The sequence below is a fragment of the Lepisma saccharinum genome, chromosome 2 (genome assembly GCF_977018435.1).
Source record: "Lepisma saccharinum chromosome 2, izLepSacc3.1, whole genome shotgun sequence".
NCBI classification, from domain to species: domain Eukaryota; kingdom Metazoa; phylum Arthropoda; class Insecta; order Zygentoma; family Lepismatidae; genus Lepisma; species Lepisma saccharinum.
The window spans coordinates 117,939,114-117,964,200 of record NC_139230.1 but is presented as its reverse complement, the minus strand read 5'-3'; positions in this window follow the sequence as shown (position 1 = coordinate 117,964,200).

The following is a 25,087-nucleotide window of genomic DNA, read 5'->3' as shown; positions in this document are numbered from 1 at the left end:
GGATACAGGATAATAGTATCATGTGAGGATGGATGTGTGCGGTACAAGACTGTCTGATAATGGTGTGAATTTCTACGAGGTTAGCTACGAGGAGTTCTGGGAACTTGTTCGATCTTGCGGCGACCTGGACAACGATCCAACGGCCCTGCATCGGGTGTTGAGTTATTTCCCGTTTATGTATGTAGCGATACCTGAATCTCCCTGGTGTGGATGTTACCTGTTCGACGGATTAGGAAAACGAGTCCATCATCACTGCGAGACGTGTAAGGAGATAGAAGAGAGGAAAAGAAGAGCGGACGAGAGAACAAGATTTCCAGGTCACAGGTGTATGTGCGAACTACGTCGCAGGAAGGAAGAGGACAAGATCGGTGAAGCTTTGAAGCAGTGAGTGAAAGAGTGGCTTTCATTGCTGGCAGACAGAAATTCCTTGTGGTGTTCTGGCTGTGATCGTCCTTTGTTACGTAAATTAGAAGGACATCCCTGTTTCCCTGTGGTTCCTGCAGAAGGTTTCGGCGTCCGCAGACGTCTGTTCCCCGACGATCTTCAGGTTGTTCCTTTATCACCGATACCTGGGACACCGTCACCTACAGTATCCGATTACTTTACCTTTTATGACGTATGAGAGTGTTTACTCACCACGTCTGCTGGACTCACGCCGAGCCGTACGTTATCAATTACGTATCAGTGAATTCGAGATACAGAACATACAGAAAGTGGCCTATAGGATTACGTCAGACCCCGGAAGAATTAGTGACTGCAGGATTTTACTATTCAGGCTTTAGCGACAGAGTATTATGTTTTCATTGTTCGTACGGACTTTGCGATTGGACATCCAAAGATTGCCCGATTCTAGGACATTACATGTTGGTACCCCAGTGTCCTTTTATACAGAGTGTTGCGGCGTTATATCGTAACTCCAAGAGCTGCAAGTATTGCGACAGTATAGAGACTCCTGAGAAAACGTCCGATAAACCTAGTGTGGATTATGTGTGCAAAATATGTTTTCAGAATCCTAGCAGTGTTGTAATTCTCCCATGTCGACATTTTGTTTCCTGCGGATCCTGTGCTTCCCAATTGGACAAGTGCGCCGTATGCCGGGGTAGCATTGAAGATACGTTGACAGTTTTCACCTGATGCCCAAAATGGATGTCTGTTTTTTGGACGTTCAAGGTCTTCGAGGAGCAGGAAGAGAATTTGTGTGGAAAGAAGTCGGAATTTTAAAATTTCCTTTTGTAAATGCATTTGACTGTTTAGTGAAATTTCCATATGGTTTACGCTTTTTGAGTGAAAAGTATCGCCGAGTGAATTACTGGCTCCGTACCAACAAACACGGCCTCAACTGGGGAGATGGATGGCTACCGTATGAGAAATTAGGAGATTTGTTATATGTCGTGCTTGTGAATCAAACAGTGTACGTCAAAGGTACGGAGAAAGTGAAATGGTTTGAAAAATTACTTGGAGAAAAAGGTATGGGTAAAATATCCGTACGTAACATCGAAGAACTTGAATGTCCAAAATTGAATAGTGTGAAAAACACTTCAGGAAGATGCAAAGAACATAGCAAATGTAAAAATGTAAAAAAAAACCTGTGCAGTTGAAAATGTCTGGAAGATGTACAGTTTCTATTGTAACAAGTACAAGAAATAAAAGCGTTTTTTAAAATATACAAATGTTTTATTTACAATCGATAATATGGATATAGGTTTACAATACATAGAATAACACGAATGTTGTATTTACAATTGAATATGAAAGGTTTACAATACCTGAAAGGTTATATTACAATACATAAAATAACAATACACAGAAAGAACAATGGTTCATTTACAACATCAGATACATGAAAGTAACAGAACTTATTTACAATGTCAATGTCTGTCCATGATTGTTCTCAAGATATATTTCAATCATCAGTTCGTTGTACCAAAGAATATAAAAATAGTTCACTAAGTTGGGCACTTCTTTTTTTTCTGAAACCATATTGTTCTTGATACAATATACAAAAGCCTCCATTTCGGGTTGCAATTTATGATAACGTTCGTTCTTTAATTTCTGCAGAGGCCAAAAAAGGTTACACAAAAATAAGTGTAGTTCAGAGGCTGTGAAAATAAAAGCATCGGATGAATGATGCTGATACATCGAGATACAACGTTTCCCGAAAAAATTTACACCACTGACGGTGATATTTCCCGTAACCAAGTAATTGAATCGACGACCTGTTTCGACGTAATTCAGTAAGTCAGATTTCAAAGCCCACAGTTCTCTAATCTGCTTAGAATCGATGCGTACGGGTGATCTCCCCTGTTGCGAAAACTCCCACACCAAATTGAAAGGGGATCGCTTTTCAAATCCCATTGCTACGAACTTGTTTTTTTCCTTGTTCAGAAAATATGTGTTAGCAAGATAGAGATCTAAACATGGCTCTACGTTGTGTAGTCCAGGACATTCGATTGTATCTGGGGAAAAGCCGATCTCCCTACGCCGTTTTATGAAATCACAGTCTGTAGTCACATCTATTCCCTCGTCCATCGGTTCGTTCTTGATAGGGACAGTTTCGATTTTGAGGGGCTGCACACGTTTGCGAGTTTTACGTTTGGAAGCATCATCCTGACGAGTCATGCGTTTCACTAGTTTGTCGTGTTTTTCCATTGTAGAATCCCTAACAGCCTCCATGATGTTTTCACTGGAGCTGTCTCGACGGCACTGAGAGAAAGATGCAGCAGCACACATTTATATAGCTTTTTGCATAACACGACACCGGATCGCGTGGATAGAGCAACACGATTGATCCCCTCTCGGGCACTTGCAATGGGGTAAACATTTGAAGATCTGACGAAAACGGTGTAGGATATATCCATCTTTACTGACACCGGGCGGAAATGCTTGAATGAAATCCTTGGTCGTAACATGGCGTGCTTTGTAATAAGCATACACGCAACAGTAATGTCCGCACGTCGTGGCCAACACCCCCTGTAAGGGAATGTTGTTGTAAGTCCAGACCGAGGATTGACGGTTCAGGAAAGTTACGAATTCTGGATAGAAAGGATGAAATCCGTATGAATCGAAATATTCAGCCATATTGTTTTTGCCAAAATAGAATGCCACCCAGTGTGTACCCTGGAAGTTGGAAGTATCAGTGTTTGCGATTATCAAGGCAGGGGTAGGAAACGTCCGAGGTAAAAGATCTCTCGAGTAAACACCGTAGAAAATGTTCTTGGTGGAACAGTTTCGAGATAGAATCTCCCTGATCTGCGACGTGTTCATGCTGCCTATGTTTTCGAAAACGGAAAATGAGAGTACAGCGTTCTGTTATTTCTATACTCTCAAGATGATATTCTTCTAATATTTGGGGGGACGGTTGCGTGTCAACAGGTTTGGCAGACAGTACTTCCAAAGAATCACTATTATAAATATCATCACAGGTTATCAGTTCGATGAGTTTTCCCATCTCACGTTACATATGTTCTCATATGTTTATAATAATATTCCTGTCTTTGGTAATTTCTATGCTCCCAGGGCTGCTGTCAAGTAGTTCGGGAAACGATTGTATGTTCACAGGTTTTGAAGTTGTCACTTTCGAAGAAACGCTACTATGCTTAATAGTACGGGTTATCACTTTGGTAGGTTTTTCCATCACAGGTAGTATAATGTCTACATCAGAACTGTCTCGATAACACTGCGAGCCAGAAACACGAGCACACATATTTATAGACAAGTCGGTCTCACTGATGGAGGATAACACTTCTGTATTTTGTTATATCTACTGCACATTCGAATTCAGCATACAGAAGGCATGTTATATTTTCCGACAGCTGGGGAGAAAATTGCATCTCGGCTCCGATGATACCTTGTTCCTGGAGACTGGTGTGCGTGTCGTTTCCTGAAGAGTCAGGCGTTATGTCGAAAATCAGGAAAAAGGATCCGTTCTCGAACATTTTCCTTGTGATCTGGTGCCCGTAATTGGCGTGGTGAATGCCTGTACCGGAAAATAGAGTTTGATAGGCACGTGTTATCAATCCGCCGTTCCCTGCTGTGGTGATCCACAAGGGTTCGTAAGGTACGAGTTCTCCATTCTTCACAAGATGGAAAGAAGATAGATTGAAACTTCTAAAGTCGAACGGATTTTTCTTAGAGCCTCCGAGAAAGCTGGCGGTGGATACCATAGCAAAAAGAACAACATTCGGAAAAGGACCTTGAAAAGCATTATCGATCGAAATCTGCTGCGTTCCGGCAACGTAAGAATAAGCTTTGATAACGCTTCTGGTGAACGGATAATGGGCTGGAGCGTAAGAGAGTGCTCTGTCTATGGCCAAACTGGTGGTAGGAGTAGGAATGATGTGATTTATTTCGAGAACAGCCTTTAAAATTTTTATTCAGGTGGTTGGTGAAGTCTGATCTCCCCAAATGTAAAAAGCATCACGTGACCTGGCTAGATCGATACGTACTTCAACGCCGTTGATCAGATATTTAGGCTGGTGGAAAAAATCAATGTGCAGTTTTCCCATAAGTTCGACTACGGCAGACACTTCCGTAGGATTTCCGGTTGTCGGAACGTGCTGGAAAAAGTCTTTTCTGGCGGTAAAACCTTTGTTGTCGGCGGTGATTTGATCTTGATGTCCAGGTGTATCCAAGTACCACAAGGCATTTGTGAGATGCGTGTTCGCAGCATCGCTGCCGTAATTGATTTCTGCTTCGAAGATTGATTTATATGCGTAATTGTTATCGGCAACTGTTACAGCGATACCGTTGAGAGCCACTGTAACTTGTGAAAAAAGTGAATGGAGAGGATAATTTACGACCCCGCAGTTTTTTGTGAGGGCGTTGGAAGGTTCGGAAGCACTCATGGGAGACCCATCTTGATTGACCATCTGCGTTAGCAGACGAAGATAGGTAGATGAAAGATCTAGAAAATCTGTTCCTGCCGGCGGAACGGCAAACTGAAGTATGTTTTGATTATCGATGGAAGCGATAGGCTTGTAGGCGACCGTGTAAGTTTTTTCGACATTTTGCTGAATAGGTTTTTTACTGAAAAGATCGAACTGCGAGATCATGCAAGTGTTATTCTCCATCATTATCCAAAAATATCTTTCCTGCCGCCTTCCGTTTAATTTTCCTTTTGCGTGTTGTCCTAGATTTTGTGGATGTTTTTCTCCGCTTTTTGGATGCGCTTTTTTTACGGATCGTAGATGTTCTAATACGGGTGGCTGAACGTTTTAACATCGACTGAGCAATTTTTGTTGCAGGTTTTGTTCTTATACCGGAACCTACCAGAGAGTCGATTTTGCGTTGTGCTTTACTTTGAAGATTTTGACCCGCTTCACGTACACGTTGACGAACGATAGTTCTCGGAGTTTGCTGGCTTGTTGCAATGTCGGTGATAATGTTAGCGCCTGTTTTCAAAGCTTCTTTTCCGATCGCTTTTGCACCACTCCAGAGTAGAGGTTTCACCATTCTAAAAAGTCCTGCAAAGAGAGACCCCAATCCTCTCCCTTTTTGAATTCTAGTTGAACGATAGATGGGTCCAATTCCCCCACGGATCTGATTACTGTAGTATTCGGTCTGCGAATTCATGGTGATTCATCAGCTTTTCGACATAGACTGAGCAAAATGATTCCTTACTGTTTTTTTAAAAGGACTTTGCTTTCCTACGAAAATGTAAAACAGCTATTGTAGGTACGGAGCCGTTTCTCAAAGGCAGGAAATATCCTTGTCTATCATACATCGCAATTTCTATTGTTTCGAAAGAATCTTTATCCAGAAAAACGTAATGAATCGGATTAAATGTATGATGGGCTACGGGTACTGTGCAAGATGATTCTGTTTCCGAATACTGTTTTCGGGCAAGACGTAAAAGACGTAGCATTTCTCCTCCGACCAATTGCTGTTTCACGAGATCGGAATAAATGAATATGTAAGGGTTTTTATCCACGACGTTATTGGACACTGCGTGCGTAGAATAAATAGATTTCAATACGTCATATCGAAATTTAGCGTAGTCATCAGTTTCGTCTATGGGTGTAACAGTATTTGTTGGAACACCTTCCGATTCAGGATCGGGAACCCCTATCACGGACAGATGTTTGTTCACAGCCTCTTTAAAGAAAAATCTGAGATGAGTAGGAACAACGGCGTTAGCAGGGTTTGTTTTCAGGAACTGAATGAACTCCTCTATTGTATATGTTGCTGCAGGAAAATAAAATGGCTGCTCGTTAATATAGAGTGTATTATCCGTAGAAACAGAAGATCCCGACGCGTCCCATTGCACTTCCAACAGAAAATGCCAGAATTGCTTGAGAACGTTTCTCCGTATTTCCAGGTCGTTGGGGAGGGATTCTTCGATGGTAGAGATCAGGTCCTCAGCATTTGCATACGTCCGAACAGGAAAGGTCACCGTTCCGTAATCTGTTTCCAAAACATTGTCGTATAGAGTTGAATAATGCAGTTCTGCTAATCCGACTTCCCACAATTCTGGAGACAGATCGATCCGTTTTGCAAGTTTTACGTTGAAATGGGTCAGCGTGTTGTTCGGAAAATATTTCTCCGATGCAGATGACGGAAGGTAAACATAGAAATTATCGTCCATTCTCGAAGAACACAAAGATTTCACTGGATCGTGGTGACGATATATTTTGATATAAATATGTTTTGGAAATTATTTTTCTGATAACTGTTTTACGGAAGATGCCTTGATCCACGAATCGAAACTAGGTGGATATCCGAGCCAGCGAACCAGGTATTCCAAATTTTTACCTTTTCCCCGGCTGTTCAAAATCTTATCAATTTTATACTCTTCGTCAGGATCCGAATAAACTTTTTGCAGTTCATGTTTGTAAAATGTGCCTTTTACAGGTTCTTCGTTTAAATCGTCTAATATGTATACAGGTACAGGTGATCGCTGAACAAGGGAGTGGATTTTGAAAAGTTCTCGTGACCACGATTGTTCGTATCCCTTCTCAAAATGTCCTTTGACGACAGAGATTCGTACGAAATCACCAACATTCAGATCTGAAGACGGTTGTGAAATATGTTTGTTAGGTTTGTTGAGACGTTTCCACACGATGTAAACGTTAGACTCGTTCATATCTCGAGGTGCCATTCCTATGGAACTGTGGATAGTTGTATTGTAACCTTCGAGAAGTTGCGGTAAAATGTCTACGTAACGTCTTGTTTGTTTCGATGTGAAATATTTCCACATTCGTTCTTTCAATGTTCTGTTGAAACGTTCCACTACACTTGCTTTCACAGGATAATTTGAAGCGATCGAAAAATTTACATTTTCATTTTTTATAAACTTCTGGAATGTAGAATTTGTGAACTCCGTTCCTTGGTCGGTCTGTAGTGTGACAGGTTTTCGTCTGCTTTGTCCGAAAATATTTTTGAAAGCTTCGGTTACCGAATTGCTTGTTTTATTTCTTAGTGGTAATGCAAAGGCATATTTTGAGAATACATCGATCACTGTCAGAAGATATCTGTATCCATCGTTATGTTTTTGTATCGATGTCATGTCGTTGAGATCAGCTTCCCAAAGCATGTCTATGTTCCACACATTGTAATGATTTCGGGGGAACCTTTTCCTTGCAGGTTTGTGGAGTGTGTACGTTTCCTGGTGCATCAACCATTTTTTCACCGTATTGCGGGATATATTTTTATCCCGCACCGCGTTCCATAAACGGTCTACAGATGAGAATGAAGCACGGTGTCGGGGATCGTAATATATTTTGGTGAGGATTTTATCGTGTTTTAACTTAGGGACTCCCATGACTGATCTCTCTGTCTACGGCTTTTTCTCAGAGGAACCAGCTTGTATGCGTCAGGTGTTCTCAGAAACGGTGTAGTTTTTCTGGAAACACGGACAGCCGCTTTCTTCTTCTTTTTCTGTTTCTGTCGATGAGACGGTCCAGGGCTTTCCGTTGACGACGCTGAGAAGTTCAACGTCTTCGGATCAGGAAGTGTTTTTTCCTGACGTTCGTCTATCAAATGTTGAGCCGTAGATTGGTACTCGTCGATGATATTTTGTAACTGATGACGTGTATTACGGGGTAACGTCTCAGCCAGGTTCGGAGGAAAGAACGTCGATCCTGGCGAAATAGTAGAAGAACCGTCGTTATCTTGAACAATAGGAATTTGTAATGGTTCTTTGGATTTTCGACTCAGCCATAAATACTCGTCCAGTTCCTTTCTGTAAAGACGCCATTTCTGATCGTCTGATATATTTTTCATTTTTAGAATATCATTCATTTTTTTATCCAGAACGGATAATTTCTGAGTTACAGACGAGTCGGAACCGCGAATACGTGCTAACTGTTCCGGTGAAAGGACGATCATATTTTTGTAGGAAGATGTCATTTCTCAATGAGGAATGAGAGTACCGAGAAGACCCGATAACAAAGAACCTAGAAGTAAGGGTAGAAATCCACCTTTTTGCACAAGTAGTTTTCTTCGTTTTTCGATGTTCACTTTCGGTTTCACGAGATTGCGTAAGACCGACTTGTAAGGTGTCAGACGACGTTTTGTGGACGGTTTAATTTTCACGTTTCCTTTTAAAACGTTCAGGCAGCATTCGCTGATGAAACGAATTGCCTTTTTCGGAGCACTTTTCAATAATGATTTACAGATTTTGGTCGGTGATTTTTTCAACACGTGCAAGAAAGGTGAATGTTTCTTGAAAGAAGACGAATGTCTATTCCTGTTAGAACGTGATTTGGTACGTGTCTTCCTCGTTCTCCTCATCTCGATGTTTTAAACATTTCTGAGGAAGATATGCAGTTGAGTAATTCTGGTTAAAAATGTCTGTCTGATAACGTAAAGGATCCGGTGTTGACTGTGAAAGATCAATATACAAATAACTGAAAGGTTGAGCGGTAGCATCTATATATACTTTTTCGAGTTCCTTCATGCGGTGAGGATGAAGTTGTCGTGCAAACACAGTGAATTGGTTCATATCTCGAGGATTTTTAAAAATAACGAAATGCTTCACGTTCAGCGAAATGTCTCTGCAATTTTTCCCTTGATGAAAAAGATTCTGTGTTATGAACACCACCGAAATGTTTTTGTGATGACTGCCTTTTGTGAAAAGGTCGGCGACTTTTTCTCCTTGAGCAACCATCATAAGATCATCCAGGATTATGAGAGTAGGGGTTTTTCCGTTCCACGACTGCCAATCGACGATCCCTTTATGATATTGCACATCTCGAAGATTTTGCGGAATACTGTTTTCCTGATCGTAACACCATACCATTTTCTTGACGGATCCTTCGACAAAATGAACGATGGAGTCGACCATATTTGTCACAAAAGTAGTTTTTCCACTTCTTGATGCTCCGCAGACCATCATGGTGAAAGGATGGGAAAGTTTAGGAAACATGTTTTATACTGGAGATTTGAAGAAAAATGAAGATCTGGCACATTGTAAACACATTTTATACACGGACTGTCCGAAGAAGGGTTCAAACTCTGGACCGCTACAGACATATTTTAGTCAGCACAGTATCCGAAGGGATACGATAAATGTTCATCGTCGAAACGTCGTTTCAACAGCTTTTTTTCATATGTACTGATTACTTGGAACTGTTTTGTTCTTCTGATCCTGAAAATATTTTCGACCATAACTTCAGGTTGCTCACTGTTTATCATGTCGCACATGGTATCAAAATTGACCATTCCGATGTGGAGGTATTCAATGTGATTCCTTTCACTTTACAGATATACTGCGGTTCGGAGAACGGTTTTGTTATTTTCATGCTGAAACTTTTCGGTCCCGTTGAAACAAACTGTTCACAAACTGCACCGGGTCCGAAATCTGCCAATTCATCGGTGAGTTCTCCTAGTGCGTCACCTGTCTGGGGATGATATTCCATTTCAGGACTATCTACGTAAATTACAGAATCTGTATCACAATAACATATCCTGTTACCCAATTTTTCGAGAAGTTCGTACAGTTTCAGACGAGCATGGCATGTTGTGAAGGCTCCGATAGGAACATTTACTTTCCTGTTCAGACTGACAGCCTCTTCAACATATTTCCAGTTCACTAAAACGGTGTCCTGATTGATGAATACGACTCCTCCAATCATTATATTTGGATCAGTCATTTTATCGAGAAAATCTTTCGATTCCTTGATGATGGTCGTCTGGGAAAGGTTGTCCCGTTGTCAGAACTTGCCCCATAAAGAATTAAGGCAATGTTTAGCCAGAGTACGTTTACCAGGATTGACTTCGATACTGTTTTCTTCCAATAGAATACCCTCCTTATCGAAATATTTCTGTATGTACTTCTTTTTATCCTCGTCGTTCTGACACCATGAAGGCCAGCCGCTCGCTTCCTGTTTTATTTTCAAGAAGGTGTTGACATAACCAGCAAAAAGTCCTCCAGTTTTTGTGACAGGGTTGTACATCGATGTTTCATACTTCCACACTTCCGACACTGACAGTACTCTGTAGCCTAATCTGTAAGCTTTACGCACCTCGGCGATGACCCAAGTCCCCGAAAGTGCGCGTTGTTCATCGGAATGGCTGCATGTACCTTCACATTTTAATCTGATAGCACATTCGTTACACAAGACAAACATCAGTTTTCCATGCATTTTTGTAGGTAGAACAGGATGTAAAAGGGCTTTTGGTGGCAGAACAGTACATTTTATGAGCCCCTCCATGTTCAAAACCTCATTTACCGAAGGAATAGAAGTTCCTAGAAATATGGTAGGATGTCCGACAGGATAGGCACAGTATTTGTTCACATAAGGGTACAAACTTGTAAAATCATAGTACTGTAATTTCTCATTTTCCTTGATTTTTTAATACGTCCTGACTGTTTCAACTCTTCCTTCATATAAGGCGTCTCGTGGATTTAAAGGAATGCAGCAAACGATAGGATGTGTCGATAGATGTCTATCGAGTTCAAGATCTGCTCGCAATATTTTTTTGAAATCGCATTCCCACATTGTGACAACATGGTATCCTTCAGAACGTAGAGCCGCAAGTTTACGACACGTTGTCTCGTATCTGAAGGCTGCAGTGTTCAACAAGTCACTATGTCTATCACTGTTACTATCCTGATCGGTTTCATCTTCTTCGTCACCTTTCGGATACATATCCCTGTTAATTGATATGCAGCGTTGACAACCATGCCAGTAGCACCCCAGCGCCTCGTACACCGTCTGCGTCTCCTCGTGATAACCGTCCACTCTGTAACGCCCTCCTATGACATATTTTTCACGAGTACGTCCACCGTGAAGAAGTATTACATCATTTTGTTCTTCCACGTAGGTTAACCATTTCAATGCGAACTTGGACATCTGATCTGCATGATGGTAACCTCCTTTAGGTATTATTCCTATAGTGTTAGTCGGCATAAATTTCTGCCTGTAAATTAGTGAACAGACAGATGCTATTGTGATGCAGTCCCTGAAAATGTCTATTTTGCGTATGTCTAGAAAATTCTGTCTCAACTTTAGACATCCTTGTCTCAACAGGGTCACATCCTTGATGCAATATTGGAGAAGTTCGTTTTTGTTGTTAAAAGGTATATTATTTTCACATTCATTGTTGTACCAGGATATGAAATGGCGTTGATCTTCAACTGTTTTCATATATTCATATCCGTATGCAGAAGGAGGACGTGGCGGTCCTATGTAATTTCTATTCTTGTAAGTGTTCCACAAATGCGGATAATATCCTTTCTGCACAGGTAAACCAAACAGTTTTGAAAATCCTGCAAGATTTGACTGAACATAGTTGAGACTGTATACAAAATGGAGATTTTGGTATGTCATGCAGATAATTTTGGTACCATCTAAGATAACACGAGGTTTCATTTCTCTCTCCAACATTCTTCGTAATAGAAATGTACAATCGTAACCTCGTGCATTGTGTGCACAGATGGTTATATTGGTAAACTTATGTTGCAATTCGAGATACGACAGAAATGTATCTACAGGTTCATCCCAGAATATAAACTGTCTTGTTCCACAAACAGAACACGAAGCTGTTAAATCCTCTCTTTTGTGACATGCGTGACAGGCTGTCTGCACCACGATAAGATTCGGAACATGAAGAAAAGTTTTTTCTTTGTCAGAATAAGGAATATCAATGTAGCATTCGAAATCGTAAAACACAAATAGAAATTTTGAGTACTGTTTAGGTTTCGGTATAGGCATGAAGCAGAAATGATTTACAGGTTTCACACAATTACACACGGTACAATATTTCATGTTGCATCTATGTACTTTTTCATATCTATTGTTTGTGAGAATAATTCTGAAACATCGGGGACACTGTTGGATTTCGCTACAGACAGTACCGTTTCGGAATGGTGTAGAAACATGATTTGTGAAACACTGTTCATTTCTGAAATTTCGGTGACATGTCTGACATGTTCTACGGACACCCGGTTCAGGTACACACGGTGGAGTTGCACGGCACTTACAGCATAATTGCTTACACATGTGACTATGAGGTTTACCAAATATGAGCTGGTTACACCCATGACATTCTTTGTTTGCTGCAAATGCTCCAACACGGTTCACTATCACATCATAATGTTGTCTGGCATTATCATACAGAAGGTATATAAATTTTGAAACATGTTCAACCTGCCCTTCAAACAGAACATCTTTAGCATCACGAAGATTGTTGTATACAATAATTTTATGATCTGTGAGAACTTGCTGAAATTTTCTCAGTTCAGGAATTCCACTTCCTGCACACGCATTGTCTGTCAGATCTACATCTGCTTTCCGCATAAGTTCGAAAACAGGTTTAAGAAGATTTCTATTTCTTCGATACTGTGAATAGGACGGATCATTATCAGCATAGGCTTTTCCTATTACCAAAGCTTCAGCTAAACAGAGTGGTTTTTTCCTATTCGGCACACCGACGATACTCCTTTTTTGCGTGCTTAACATGTAATTAGGTAAACAATATGTTCGTTTACCTCCACCACCTCCGACAGGTATATTGACATGGTCGGCTCGCAAAATTAACCGATCTGTAGCCGTGAATGTTTTCGCACTCTGCAATATTTTATACATGATGTTCCACACCATATCACTGTGTAACTGGTCGCTTCTGTGCCACCCGACATAAATATCTTTCACGGTGGGGTCAGATATGTTAGAGAGAGTTAAACCTATCTTGTCTTCATCCTTGGTGTCTTTCTTAACATAGGTGATAAGATTTTCAACACCTTCACGGATCCATGTGTCAGGATCGACATTTTCTGGAGGGTGCGAGAAACTGAATTCTACACGACGTCCTTTGGAACGGAATTTGGGATATTCACGTTCTTGAATGTTATGTAATATTATGTTCCCTATTTGTTCACGAGGCACTGTATCACGTTTTCTTTTCTTACCTCTTCTATCTGATACAGAAGCACTTTGGGATGACGGTTCTGCTGAGGGTAAGGAATCCGGTCTCCATGACGGTCCTGGTAAAGGTTCCGGGTTTGATCCGGATGCTGTGTTTCTGGAAGTTCCTGGTGGTGTGACGGTTATCTGCTTCTCCTCGGAACTCTGGATACAGGATCGGGTGTCGATGACGGGCATGGCGACTCTTCGGAAATATCTCTCCATCCTTCTCCGGTAAGATTGGGTACGAATGATGTCACAGTCTGTAGTAGACGGTCATAATCCTCTACTAGGGAGATACTTTCTCCCGCGATGATTTTTTGCGCGATGATAGTCAACACTTCCCGCAACTGCCCATGTGTTGTGTAATATCCATCACGATAACGTGCTAACAGATCGTCAGCGGAGAACTGTACATCCATGACCGTACGATGACTGTTTCACGAACACTGTGTTGTGGAGAGAACACTCTTCTTTATATACGCAAGCATGACAAAGCAGTTATTTCCGTTCCTGGGCTGATCTGTAAACTCTCCGGAAATCTGTAACAGTCCTCTAGTAACCGTCTTCGCCTTTTCTGGCTGATATGAATGCTCATGTTAAATTCTCGGAAAAAGCTAACTGTCTTCACGAGATGTTTTCCTGGCTGATATCAAACCCATGTAAAATTCTCGGAAATAGCTAACTGTCCTCACCAGATGTTTTCCTGACTGCTATGAAACCATCTAAAATTCTCGGAACTACTTAACACTCTTTTCCAACCGAGCCTAATTGGACTAGAATGAAGGCAATTGTAGATTCGGAATCTGTACGTCAACACCTTTAAATATAGTATATGGACGGAGGTCTACGGTCAAAATAACAAAAACCAAGATGGCGGCCCCCATTGTCATGACGAGCTGAGATGACAATTAATTGTATAATATTACGTAGTAACCGTCGGCGATGTTTACTGGCACCTATCTGTTGTAGGTAAATTGAAAAACTCGAAAAACATGTCCGGAAAGTTTCGCAGGGTCGTCCAGTCGTCCCTAATTGGACTAGAGTGAAAACAAATGTAGATTCGGAATCTGTACGTCAACACCTTTAAATAGAGTATATGGACGGAGGTCTACGGCCAAAATAACAAAAACCAAGATGGCGGCCAAGATGGCGGCCCCCATTGTCATGACGAGCTGAGATGACAATTAATTGTATAATATTACCTAGTAACCGCCGGTGATGTTTACTGTCACCTATCTGTTGTAGGTAAATTGAAAAACTCGAAAAACATGTCCGGAAAGTTTCGAGGGGCCGTCCAGCCGTCCCTAATTGGACTAGAGTGATAGCAATTGTAGATCCGGAATCTGTACGTGAACACCTTTAAATAGAGTATATGGACGGAGGTCTACGGTCAAAATAACAAAAACCAAGATGCCTGCCAAGATGGCGGCCCCCATTGTCATGACGAGCTAAGATGACAATTAATTGTATAATATTACGTAGTAACCGTCGGCGATGTTTACTGGCACCTATCTGTTGTAGGTAAATTGAAAAACTCAAACTCGAAAAACATGTCCGGAAAATTTCGAAGGGCCGTTCAGCAGACCCCTAACTGGACTAGAGTGAAGGCAATTGTAGATTCGGAATCTGTATGTCAAAAGTATATGGAAGGGGTCTACGATCTGAAATACAGAAACCCTACATTGCCGTCAACATGGGGGCCCCTATTGTCCGGCCCTGTGTGATTTAACATAAAATTGATTTGCCATATCTGTGCATTTTCAAAGGGCGATTCCGACTCGGTTTGGCCCCGGGAAGAAATAATAGAAATAACTTTGCATTTTCAAAGGGGTTCGACTCCCCCCTGTGTGTTCTAAAAACAAAAAACAAACTGATTGCTTTAATTTTGTATTTTGCAACGAGTCCACTCAAACCCTGTAAAAACGAATTTTCCATATGTGTAGGTCGACTCTGATTCTGTTTATTTAAGAAACAAACGCAATTACAATAACGCTACATTTTCAACATCATCTATTTCACAATGCTCTTTCTCAGACGTTCTCTGAGGACCTAACAAGGAAGTTGGTTTTGCAATTATATCTCCATACTTTTATTATCTGTCTGGATGAAACAAGGAAGTACTATGTACGATAACGTTATCAGAGTCGACCGGATGCAACAAGGAACTACTGTGAAACTCATCTCAGAACTGCAGGCCTCAGTCCAGCAATTTCCTCCTTGTAAATCTGTCATGATGTAATAAAGAACTCCAGCCACCGCAGTTTAATCTCTTCTACAGATTTCCGCGTAACACGCTTGCTAATGACTTAAGCATGTAAGGAAGTCTGCAGAACTTCTGAAACAGATTTTCCTCCACTCATTCTGTTACTTCGTGTTGGATCAAGAAGAACGTGCGATGGCTGATGGAAATTTGGTACGTACCTATTTCATATTCGTATTAAAATAACATATTTTCTGTATACACCATATATTTTTATTACAAAAAACTATTATACATATTTCATTATACCCATTAAATGCAACACCTCTCAATGTAGACGTTATATGTACAATCTCGGGTTCGATTCCCGATGGAAACCTATGGTTCTGTGCATAAATTTAAAATCAGATAGATTGTTTAATTATCCCACAACTGAACGAAACGTGTTAGTGTATTAGTAAGATTAGTAATGTTTATTCGTTCAGTTTTCTCTTTTTCAACATCTCCACCATCCGTTCCTCTAGCTCTTTCCCCGTTCCCCCTGTTTTCTTATTTTCTGCTCTTTCATTCCTTACACTTTTAAATAGTTCCATTAACTCGAAACAGATTCTTAACGATAAATGCGAGGGTACATATTGGACTCTCTGTATGTTTTCTACAAAATCACCAAACACTGCCGCGTTTCTTTTTTTTTTCAATAATGAAGCTGAATATTTTCACTAATGTGTCCACCTTCACTTCAAAATCTTTACACGTTTCTTCTAGTCGGTGCAATAAATCTTCGGACAACCCGTTTTCTTCGCAGAAATTGACGTAGCTGCCTACATGCTTTTCTACTTGTCGTGCGTGAACTTTGCTCCACAAATTTCTTCTCTCGTCTGTTGTAGTCCCCGTCTCCTCTTTTACGTCACCATACAGTAGACTGAACCCTAGTGGCAGCGTAGTCATCTGAAAATAGACAGAAAATATATTAGTTATATATACATATTTTACACAAACTGTAATCACTGTTATATATTAATTCACACATATTTTCAGGAACGTAACATGCAGCAGGGGGAGGCTCTGCGGAATGCTTTTGATCAATATCAAATAGGAATAGAAGAACAAGAGCACTTCGCAGAGCTCACCAGGGATGTTAGGAGGTGCCTGGAGGAGCAGGCGGACATCCATCGGCAATACGATCAGACGTTGGCCGTATTCGCACTTCGGCGTCGACTCAATCGGGAAAGAATGGACGACACTTTCCGTTATTATCGCCAAAGGTAATTATTTTAATTTATTTCTTATAACATTGTATATTTTGACATGGTCCGACAACCTATCGACTATCCTTGTAGCTCAATTATGGACAGATGGAAATTTAAATCTGAAAAATAAAATCGAAAAAATAAAATCGAAAAATAAAATCGAAAATATAAAATCGAAAAATTAAAATCGAAAAACTAAAATCGAAAATATAAAATCGAAAAAGTTTAAAATGTTTTAAACAAGTTTAAAACGTTTTTGAACAAAATTGAAATAAAAGACCCTCAGTCACGATCCTGTTTCTCCCAGACCTCACGTTTCAAAATGCCCTCAGTTGCGGCCTGGTTTCACATGCATGTTCACCATTTTCCGATTATATATGTCACATACCACTTTTTCTTTTATAGCCAATATCTACATGGAACCGAATATATTTTTTTAATTATTATATATTGTTTTACAGCATGGCTCGACGCAATGCTCGTAGGGCCGGCAACCTGCTTCAACTGATACCTCCTGCGGTCCTCAGAGGCTATGTTCGTCCTCCTTCTCCTGCTCCGGAAGAGGAGGAAGATCCACCCCTCATTAATTTGGTGCAGCGGGAGGAGGAGGAGGAGGAGGAGGACGGACATCGTACGCCTCCATTACCTCCACCAGAGGACCGGGAACAGCCAACCCCCCCACCATAGGCTGTACATCTCCAAATAAACCTCTGCTGCCACAGGTAATGATTTTTATTTTCTCACCTTTCAAGTTGTATCGTTTTCTGCTTCCGACGTGTCAGTCTCCTCTATTATTTCGGGGAACTCACGATGTGGGCCTGTACCTCTCGAAAACTGCTCTTCAACTTTATGGACACTGGAAATAAAAGCATATTTTGATCTTAGATCGTTACGCCGTAACGGGTTGTAACAATAGTCGGCTAACTCTTCTAAATCTAATGCAGTACATTTTACTCCTAATGTATCGCTTACCGACTCCTGTAGGGGTACACTACTGTTAAACCACTGAAATATTTCACCCAGTGATAACATAGACTCCCGATATTGTTTTCTAAATATCTGTATCAGAGTTGCAACATCACTATTATCCACTATCATGTATTTTTTGTGACACCTAACTCGGTACAGCAGGGGAATCTCCTCATTCAGTAAATGTTCCAAATTTTCGTACCGTGTCAATTCGACAGCGGCACGCCCACAATTTAAACTCTCATCCGTCATCATGATATATTTTGTAACCAGACAACGTGGAGGAACATGCAGATCGGATATATCTACATGTTCCGAATTTAGTTCCGATTCTGTCTCCATACAGATGCAATCTTTTGAGGAAATTCCCGATACTACAGTAAAAGGTCCTGCATTATATCCGTGAGATGCTATCTCACCGGCTACACGATTGCTCCACACATGGTACGGCAAATGACCGTATACAGTTGCTCTCTCGAAAAGGTAATGTGTCTCACATAATCCTGTTCTACGACTCTTGATGTACTGCATGCTGATTGGAAAACCATTACTTTCAAGTTCCATAAAATTCTCATTCACTAGATCTCTATTGTAAAATGTTATTAAAAGAGATTCCCTGTACCTTACCGGACTATCACAAACAAACACATTGGGACTATTACTCTCAAATATTTTCGATTTAACACCATGCAGTCTTTTCGAATCGGAGACTGTTACAGGGTATGCAAAACACATTGCCTTCCTCGGAGAACGCTCTATGTAACCGTACAAAGGATTATACTGCATATTTTTATCAGCATCATGTTTTTTTTCCTCAACGTTTCACCCCTACCACCGCTTCTTTTCTTTCCACAGCGTCTCAACTTCTCATATTTGTGTTGTGCAGCATTCTTTGCTTCCCACGATCTACGAAATTGCTGTTCCGTAAAATACTTAGGAACGCTCACGTACGGGCTGTCATCCTTAAACATTTCAGGCTGTACCGACGACCGTGGTGTCCGTGGAGGAGACGGCAGTGGACGGCTACTTCTGTGATGTCGTCGTCGCTGGCAACAAATCTGGAGCAGCAGGTTTCATCCCCATTACACTGCCGACAAATTGCAATATCCAGCCCCCTATACCCATTTTACACTTCTACTCACCTCAAGATAACCCACTATATATATTATACATACCAGGTAGGATTGATCCGTTGAAACTGATCACTTTTCTCACTATAGTATCTGCAACCTGACAGCCGATTGTGCTGGCTGAGCTGTGGACAGTTATCCGGCGGACAGTTGTACCTCTTATGATGCATATCTGGTTCGTTCCATTTTATATACCTTCCTCCCGACGATTAACACAGTCATATTCGATACGTAATCTCTCGCGCAGAGCATCCAACGCCCACGTGCCTCTCCTATCTTCTTCCTGGCCTGGTACACTGTACACACTAAACTCTTCCGAGAATCGTACTTTTTTTACTCTGTAAAATTTATCTACATCCGTCTTCTCCGGCACTTTTTTCTCCTTATGCTCTTTCTCCATCACGTGCTATCCCACATGCTTTGCAGAGAACCCTCCTTCCAGCACAGCATTCAACCATTCCGCACATCATTCATCCGGTCCATGCATATCACTCTCAACCGTCCACACACACACATATCGCTCACCAATTCCTGGAACCACTTAACGATAATCTTTCTCGCAACACCAAACCAATTAACACCAGACATCAAACATTACTCATTCCCCGAAACCCTACTCTCATCCCACACAATTCCTAGAACTCGAACACTCAACACTTCAACGTCATCTGCTCGAACATTCACCAGACCCTGAAATAATCTCCCGACAAAATTCCTTGAAAAACAGACCTTAAAACATTGACTCAAAACTGCAAAAGCAATTACCATTCCCGACCCATTACACAAACCACATCCATTAATTCTCACAACATTTCCTCGAACCAACACTCAACAAACCCCATTTTCCAAGAACAGGCACTTAACCTTCACCGCATGCCTTAAAAGCCTCATCAACGCCATCTGTTTTCAGACGCCGGAAATTCCGAGAAAACCAACCGTCACCGGATAATCGTCGATACTTTTCCTCCTCCCCAACCCACATTCCCAGAATTTCAGAATCATCCAACGCCATCTGTTTCCAGACGCCGGCAAAACGGGAAAAAACCGAATACTTTTCCTCCTACCCAAAAACAAATCAAAACGCTCCTCACAAAATTAGGCCCCGCCCATTTTAAAACAACCCACCAATCAGAATCATCCACACAAATTCACCCCACCCATTTTATGACGTCATCGCGAACAACAATAACCCTTGCTTGCCCACACAACTACATCATCAATTGATCTTTGATCGATCTTTTCCAATCAATTGATTTATCGACTTCAACGCCGGTGCATTACTACTGTAATCAAGGGGCTCCCGGGTTCGATACCTGGTGAAGTGGTAGCGTTGCTGCCTTGTATTACCTTGTTGCCTGTTGCATAGAAAACAGATCCCAAAACTGCTTGGCCTTTTGATGTTGAGGAATTGTGCCGATTCTATTGGCTTACATAACTTTGGTTGTGCGACAGATGTCGATAGAATTGTATAGGCCTCCCCCAATGGCGCAGCGATAGTGTCGCCGCCTTGTAATCAAGGGGGTCCCGGGTTCGATACCCGGTGGAGTGTATAGGCCTCCCCCGATGGCGCAGCGATAGTGTCGCCGCCTTGTAATCAAGGGGGTCCCGGGTTTGATACCCGGTGGAAGCACAAGTGGTTCGGAATCCCAACAACAACTCTAGAATTGTGTCTAAAAACATATGAGCAAATGCTGGACTCTGGAATATTTATGAATAGCTGTATGCTGTTAAGCATTTGCTAGTACTTAAATTGTCTATTGCTGTGGGCAAATCCAAACTGATTGGCGTTTTGGATAATTCTATTTGGTAGAATATAATTGTACTCAATTTTGGACTGTATGACACGTTTGTCAAGTCTGTTGTTGTTTGCTGTTGTCTGGGTATAAGAGCACCCGCTCAGCTACCAAGTGCTGCTATAATTGTTTTGGCATACTATCCATAGTTCTGTTTTTGGCCGCCCCAGAAATCTTATATAATAAACCTACAAAAAAAAGGCCAAATCAGAAATATTGTAATCAGTGTAATAAGAATATATCTAGTTCTAATTGGGCTAGGCAACGGCATAATTGTGATCCTAAGAAATGCAGAAAGCCTACTATAATGTGCTCAAAATGCCATAAAATATTTAGCAAAGCATATTACAATAGGCATAAGTATACTTGTTATGTTCAGCCTTCTACTTCATCACAGCCATCTACATCCTCATCTGGTCTAAAAAGAAAGCTTGATACATCCAATAATACTAGACCAGCAAAGCAGCTACGCAATGCACCCATCCATAGTAGTTTTAACGGTCAACTTAGTGATTTCTGTTTTGTATCAGAGCCAAAATGTGATATTAGAAATTTTTTGAACAGTAAAAATCCTGATGTGCAGGCTATTCTAAATGCACAAAATGGCTCTTATAAGCTATCTCTGAAATTGTATACTCAATATAACAAATCAAACGGCACAAAATTTACATAGCCCCATATAACAGAAATTGTATCTGTATACTCAAATATAAACTCAGACGAAATACTAAGCAGGTTGATAGACCAATTGCTTATCAAACACACTGTGTTTGCTTCTAAGGAATCGGGTTGGAGCCTTTGTGGATCTCCACACAAACGCTATGTTAATATTTCCGAATTCAGACCGCTACAAGGTTCTACAAATCTGCCATTACCTGACAATATCAAAAACAAAAAAGCGGTGGTTATCCTAAAAAAAATGATTATCAAAAAAGCTTTTTGTGGTGTATTTTGGCGGCTTTGTTTCCAGTTTTAAACCATCCAGAGCGAATAAGTCATTATACACCGCGTGAACATGATTTTGATGACGCTATGGAGGGATTAGAATATCCAATGTCTGTTCAGAATATTGATAAATTTGAAAAAAAAGCCAGAGATATCAACGGTATGCCGTTATCTATTAATGTGTTTATTAATTCTACTGGTCATGGCAATTGCTTGATAGAACCTCTCCGAATCAGTACACTTGATGATGATTCTGCTGTCCCGATAGATCTGCTCTTATTTGAAAAGGACGGTACATACCATTACACTCTGATACGCGATCTTGAAGCTTTAGTCAGAAAACAACTAGACAAATCTTATACAATATACAAGTTGTGTCGAAAATGTTTGACTGTATTTGATGGTCAAAAAATAGTAAATGGCGTTCGTAAACGGAATACCGAAATTGCTAAAAACAAGTTGGTTGAACATCTAAAATACTGTGGCAATCATAAACCTCTTCATATGGTTATGCCTGAACCAAACGAAAATGCCAAATTCAAAAAATTCGAAGCCTTGTTACGGTATCCAGCGTATATAGTCTGTGATTTTGAATCGAATCTCAAATCGTTTGCATTCTGCAGCCCAGATCCTGATGAATCTTCAAGCACATCGTATCAGCTACATGAACCTTCCAGTTTTTATTATGTGGTTGTACAAAATGGTGTTGTTAGTAATAAATATTTATACATGGGACCAGATGCCATCAAAGAATTTGCACATAAAATAGAAAATGAGTGCCGTTGAATAGCCTCTAATGTGTTGTTAAAATCAAAACCTATGATGCCTTTAACAGAGGATCAGATCGAAGATTTCAACAATGCAGAAAAATGCCCGGTATGCAATTCTGAATTTTCGGACATAAATATCAAGGTGTCTCACCATTCCCATACAGATGGTAAATTCAAAATGGCTCTGTGTAGTAGCTGTAATATTAAGATCCAGAGACCGAAATTTGTTCCGATATTTTGTCACGGGGCATCTAATTATGATTTTCATCATCTGATCAGATACGAGGGGTTTGACAAGCAGAATTTAAATATTTTAGCAGAAAATGACGAAAAATATATTGCTATTAGCAAAATAATTAATGTTGATGGTAGGCCTATACACTTAAGATTTCTAGATTCATATAGATTTCTGTCGGCTAGCCTTGCCACTCTGGCCAGTCAATTATCTGATGCCCAATTCAAAATCACATGTGCTATGTTTCCAAATTTGGACCTGAAATTGCTTAGGCGTAAGGGTGTATATCCATACGACTATGTTACCGATTTTTCCAAATTTGACGAGCGTGCTCTGCCACCGCAACAAGAGTTCTATAGCAAGCTCAGAGCATCAGGAATTAGTGATGATGATTATCGTCATGCCCAGTTGATGTGGACCAACTTAAATTGTCAGAATCTTGGTGATTATCATAAATACTATTTGACACTCGATGTGACGCTCCTAGCCGATGTTATTGGGGCATTTAGAGCATCCTCAATACAAAATTATTACCTTGACCCGGTCTACTTTTACAGTGCTCGAGGCCTAGCATGGTCTGCGATGTTTCTGAACACTAAAATAAAATTGGATCTGATCCAGGACCAGGACATGCATCTGTTTATTGAACAATGTATACGAGGGGGCATGGTACAGTCATGTTCAAAAAAATTGTCGCATGGATTTTTTCTAAGTCCAACGTCTTACGAAATTATGTTGGTAGCTCTGAAACAAGGAAGTGTTGTGAAATATACGATCCTCCAATCAGAGTGAAGTTCGATTCTGAGGAGCAGGAGGCGTGACTCACGGTCTTGTCCACAGGAAGTTCAACCAATGTAGCATTTCCAAATATGAGATAACGTCCCCATTGGTTAAATATTGTTTCAATAATGCGAATCGGCAGAAAGATTGCGCAAAAGTTTACTTTGTCGTTTTAATACTTTTAATCGTTTCAAATTAGTATTAAATTGTCCCAATTATAGTTCAAGAGCTTAATATAAAGTATTCATGTATGTGTTTGACAATCATATATCACTCATTAGAACAATTTTCACATTGTTTTCACTACGTGAGATGACATTTCATTTACATTTACGATAAAATAGTGGTTTGGGTGTAATAACAGTTTTCATTAATTAATTTAGAGATGCAGTTTTATTTGTTGAGTTAATGATTAGGTTAATTCGTTATTTCTCGCAAAAAGAGGGAACCACAGCTGAAAGAAAATACACAACTTGTATTATTTAGGTCAAGAGTTCGTTTTAACATCACTTTTTGCACACATAGGCTAATCACGACTCGGGATACATTTAAATTGGAATCTGAAAAATTATGCGGTCTGACTGGAACTCGGAAAAGGACACACCGATTACAAGACGTCGATACATTACCACTTGGTCTGGCGAACGCCAATAATAATGAGGGGTTGTGGGAGTGGGAGAGGGGTGACGGAAAGTAGAAAATAAATAGTATTTTTGGGGGTATTTAATGTTATATTTATACACATACAAACCTAAGAAAATATTTATTTTGATACATGTGTTGGGGGGTGGGAAAGGGGGAAAAGAGAGGGACAGAAATATATTGGGAGAGATGGGACGAAGAGGTGATTGTGGAAAATGTTTTATTTGACGTTCAGTAATAAAAACAATCAAATCAATGATGATTATCTTATAAATACCATATTTAATGTAAATTTGTTTTAAAAATGGGGGCGGAGATCTGTTTGTTTTACGTTCAGTGAAGGATAACAAGTGGAGACACATAGTGGTTCGTATCTCACTTTAAACTATAGGTCCAGGCCCCATTAGCCTATCTGTGTATAACGTGGATTTAGAATTCAGTAGAAAATAACGTCGATCTAGTATTTTGGATTTTAGATGCGCTGAGACCACTAAAATTTCCAATTCTTATAAGAAGAAACCTGTCTTCATATTACCATTTTGAAAGAGATAGAGTTAATTCTATAATCGTACGTTGTTAGTTTCAAAGAAAACTAATTCAAATAGTAACAATGGGAACGAATAAAGCTTACGAAAAGTTTTTGCCAGCGTGCGGATTTGAACCTACGACCATTAGAGTGACAACCCAGTGCGATAACCACTACCCCACAAGTTCGTTCCTTCTTGCGGCATGATTATGAGTTAAGACCAATTCGTTCAATATGCATTAGTAATATAATCCCCACCCGACTCTTTATAAACAACACACCCAAACGCTCCTTTGTAGCAAATGAAATAAAGGTGGTATGAATGTCACAAAACATTTAAGCAAAATCTACTATATTTACGACGCAATCGTTTTACATGGAGAGGCTACAGCTTCGAGAATTGAGGTTGTGACGTGGCTTCTTGTAGTGGTAGGGTAGATATTCGTATGGCAAGGTTCCAGCGTGCACTAGCCAGTAATTTCCCAGAAAAAAACTTCA